At 63.2% G+C, this 4244-nt stretch overlaps 1 long non-coding RNA gene across 1 annotated transcript in view; it reads left to right on the top strand.

Moving 5' to 3' along the window:
• Window positions 1-1886: 1886 nt before the first annotated feature.
• LOC112480057 overlaps window positions 1887-4244 on the top strand; it is a 3986-nt gene continuing 1628 nt past the window's right edge. The window contains exons 1-4 of the long non-coding RNA XR_003046484.1: window positions 1887-1966; window positions 3472-3509; window positions 3595-3733; window positions 3892-4136. This is a non-coding gene — a long non-coding RNA (uncharacterized LOC112480057). The remainder of the gene's footprint in view (window positions 1967-3471; window positions 3510-3594; window positions 3734-3891; window positions 4137-4244) is intronic.

The raw sequence follows: 4244 nt of genomic DNA, 5'->3' as shown, positions 1-4244 counted from the left end.
TCCTCTCCCGACTTTCCCACCTGCGGCATCGCCTCTGCCCGGCCCCGGCCTCACGCACGCGCCCTCGCTCGCTCGCGCGCCGATCTCGTCCCTTCCCGGTCCGCCGTCCCGCGTCCGCCCTCAGTTCCATTCGCATTCCGGAGCACGCGCCAGGCCCCCGGCGCCGGGGCGGGAGGGAGCGCAGCGGCAGCCGAGGCAGCCTCGTCTCTCCAGAGCCCTTCCTTGTGGCGAAGGAGACTCCAAAGGCGGACACCTGAGAGGACTTAGCAGACCACACAGTCAGCGTCCTGGGCCCGTCCCCCTCCCCCTCCGCCTGCTCCCCGGGTCGCTCCCACTGGGACAGGCAGAGCTGGGCCCCCAGAAGGCGAAAGGACAGTGCCTGAGGACTGCATTCCAAATTCTCTGTCCCTTCCCTCCTCCCGGTCAGGGCGCAGGGCTGGTGGGCTGAGTGGGGTGTGGGGGCTCAACCAAGCAGGGTAGGGAAGCCGAGGGGAGGACACCCATCCACTGTCCCTTCCTGTGCTGGAAGCAGGGGTGGCGGGGAGGGGAGCTGGGCTGTGATTCTGAATTTGAGGGCCGAGCTCTGATGTCACTCTTCCCTGATTGTCCATCCTGAACCTACTGTGGGACAAGGCCCGGCCTGAACTTTGGGGCGGTTGCTGGCCGTGCTCCCCACCGCCCGAACGTGGGGATGGTTCCAGGCTGCAGAAGGGAGCCAGGCACCGGGAGCCTGGCCTCTCAGGACAGTGCCAGCCTGCTGTGGCCTGGGGTCCGCCTGGCCAGAGTGTTGAGACCCCTCCATCAGGACAAGGCATACTGAGTGCCTAGGGACACCTCTCCCCATGGCTCCCCGCCCCCATGGCCAGGGCCCACCTTCCCCCCCACCCCAGCTGGAATTGGTACTGCTCCTCTCCTCAAGACCCCCCAGACCCCTCTAACTGCCAGGGGAGGCAGGCCTGGGTCGCCGGACTGGGCTGGGGTCTCCCGTCTCTCGCGTCGCTGGCCAATCTCCGTCTGCCGCTATTTGATGAATAATTTAGTTGTTCGAATTACAGTAAAGAGCTATTGAGCTTCCCTTCCCAAATCGGTAAGAGCAGATACAAGATGCCTTGGTTTCTTCTAAGGAAAGTCCCTTTCCCAGTGAGACCGAGGCTCGTGGGCGGGGACCTGCCCCTCCCTCCCAATCATTCGCCAATATGGGAGAGTAATAAGGGATCCTTTGTTTCTCTTGGCTGTAAAAACTAGATTGAAAAACTGGATATTAGATGCCAGTTCTTGGGAGCAGGAAAGTACAACTGTCCTGAGGGGTGCTTGGGGTGGTTCTCAGGAAACAGCCTAGAGGAGCTCGCGTTGACCCCAAGTCACAAGTGTGGTCCCTGGAGGGGATCTGAGGGACAGGAAGGAGCATTGCAAGAGCCTGGGAGGAAGGAGCATGGGTGTGAAACCTACTGGGTGGTGTAATAGCACACGTGCGTGAACGTTTGCACACGTGTGTGAACGAACATGTGTTGCACATGACTGTGTCATAGCTGCGTGCATGCATGTACGCAGGTGAGCACGTGTGCACTCATGTGTGCACGTGCAAGCATGTGCATGTGCATGCACGTGTATGGGTGTGTGCATATGTATAGGCGCTCCAGTGGCGAGGCTGGGCGGTGCGGCTGGGACTGGGTGGGGGTTCTCCGCGCTGGGAGCTGGGAGGCTGTCAGCTGTCATGGAGCGTTCAGTGTGCTCAGGCTGGAAGAGTTGGGTGGGGAATCGGGGTGGGGCTGGGCTCCTGCCACCAGTCAGGTGACTTGCAGGCAGGCAGGGGAGGGGCTTTAGGAAGTTCAGAGAGAGGGAGGGCAAGGGTGAGATCCCTGGCTGGAGGACTCATTGAAGGATGAGGCAACTCCAGGGGCCGGAGCGTCCTGGGTTCCGGAGCCGGGGAGAGCCAGGAGGTGGGGCTCCGCTGGCGATGGAGCCGGTGGGTGTGGATGGGGGGAGGGGCCGGAGCCCGGGCCTGGAGTCTGGCCCTGCTGATGGAGGCAGCCCAGGCCAGGGGCAGAGGGAGAGGATGCGCGGCAGGGAGGGCTGAGGGCACAGGTCCCTGCTCTCTGCAGCTGTGGCAGGAGCAGGAAGCGGGAGGAGAGGAGCCTCTGAAGTCATGCCTGGCGGCAGGCTCAGCCCGGGCAGCCGGAATCTCGCCGGCAGCCAGCTCTCTGGGTCCCACTGGGGGGATGGGCCTGCATGTCCCACGACACGCCCCCCCACCCTGGAGCCACTCGGCCTGTGACCCACACCTGATCTACTGACTTTGTACTCGGGTGATTCCAACTGGCCTTGCGCAGCCACCGGGATGCCCTCCATGTCTGTCTGTCCTGGGCAGGGACGCCCAACACAGGAGCAGACAGCACACAGTGACGCCCTGAGGGGTGAGGATGGGCCCCCCTCCTCACTTCCCTCTTCCACGCTCTCAGCCCCACCCTCGCCTCTGAGACTCCCCCCACCCCAACTCTGGAGAGTCAGAGACAGCTGAGGAGCAGGGGTTTCCAGGGCCACTCTAACTGGTCCCAGATGCCACAAGGCTGACCCTGCCTCTGGAAGACGGCTCCCGGACAGGCGTACGAAGGTGGCTTCTCGTGGAGGCAGCGCCGGCCAAGCCCTGGGTTTGCGGATCTGAGTGGGGGGACTAGAGGCCTCAGGGGACCCACCTCTCCTCTGCGCTCCAATGGAGGGCCTTCACCCTGCCACCCCCAGGAGAGGCCTCCCAGCCCCCTCAGGGTTGGCTTTTACCACTCCCCCCACCCATGGGGCAGCCCCAAAGCGCATGGGCACAGCAGTGGCCACCACTTTCCCCCAGCCAGGTGGCACGGTTCACCCAATAAATGCCCAGGCATTCCCCTGAGAGCCTCCTGTGTTCCCAGCTCCCGAGGGAGCCTTTGGGATGCTCTCCGACCCTCATCTGAGGCCTCTTCTTCCCAGAAGGCCCTGTGGGGCCCAGCTGGGTCTCAGCACCACCTGGGCAAATGTGGGCGTATGCGAGCGGGTTGGGGGGTGGGGGGGATGGGGGAGTGGGAGTGGCCCTCGTCCTGCTGTCTCAGCATTGTTCTGGCTGTGGCTGAGCAGGAACCAGAGAGAGGACTATTGGGGCCCCCTCTAGAACAAGACAGCACCCCCAGGAACACCCTGGCCCCTTCCTCCCTGAGAGCTCTGAGCCCTGTCTTGGCTCCTTGGGGAGAGGGAGGTGTGGCCAAGCCCCACAGAAGGGACGAGAGTTCTCCCAGTCTCCCTGGCGAAGAATGTTCTGGTTCCTAAGTCCTGCTGGGCCCAGAAGCTGCTCCTTGCTTCCTGGCGATAAGGAACAGGGAGCTCTCTGCACCCCTCCCTTTTCCCCTCCCCACTTCCCCCCTCCAGAGGCTTGTGTAGGCGGGCACCTGGCTGGTGGCAGCCGAGCAGAGCCACCTGCCCTTACTACCTCTTTCCCGATAGGCAGCCTAGCAGAGGGCCTGGCACACAGTAGGTGCTCGGTAAGTGCTTATTGATTAAATGTGCTTCTGACACACTGTCTCATTATCTTCACCGCATCTGAGTGATGTTATCTCCATTTCATAGACCAGCTAACCGAAGCCCAGAGAGGCTAAGCAGCTTGCCCTGCATCACCCAGCTGGCTGGGGTAAAGGCAGGAACGGCGCCTCCACACTGTTTCCTGGGTGCTGAGTTGCAAGGACCCGGTCCTGGGCCTCTGTCCCAGGTAAGCCTCCAGGAGACGCGGCCAGGCTTCTCTGGGGTCTGAGCTTGCTCAGCAGCTGACGGAGGCTCCCATCAGCCTCTGCCCCCCCAAAGGCCCCTGCCCTTCCATGGGACGGCCGTCTTTGGGACCTAGCTCTGAGCCAAGTCCTGCCTTCTCAGGGTGAGACCCAGTGCTTCTGGATCTGATTCTGTAGTCACCACTGCCCCTCCCCAGCCTGAGCACGGCCTGGGCCCCTGACTGTGGACACGTCCCCGCTGGCCACGGCCTCCAATCAGCCTCCAGCCGGGTCCTTCCCGCCAAGTGTTACTCTCCCCACACGTCAGAGGGGGACAGTTACGCTGACACCTTCGCATGCCTAGCATCAGCCTGGGCATCGGGGTGCACCCCCGGGTGGCCAGACCAGGTGAGCACGCAGTCCAGCCGTGGTCTGCCTTCCCACCGCGAGGTGTCTTGGGGAGGTTCTGAGGCTGGGGGCGGGAAGGTGCGGGCTCCCTCCTCTGGACTTGCAGGC

The sequence above is a fragment of the Pteropus alecto genome, unplaced genomic scaffold, assembly GCF_000325575.1.
Source record: "Pteropus alecto unplaced genomic scaffold, ASM32557v1 scaffold134, whole genome shotgun sequence".
Lineage (NCBI taxonomy): Eukaryota > Metazoa > Chordata > Mammalia > Chiroptera > Pteropodidae > Pteropus > Pteropus alecto.
This window is presented reverse-complemented; position numbering and strand designations above follow the sequence as displayed.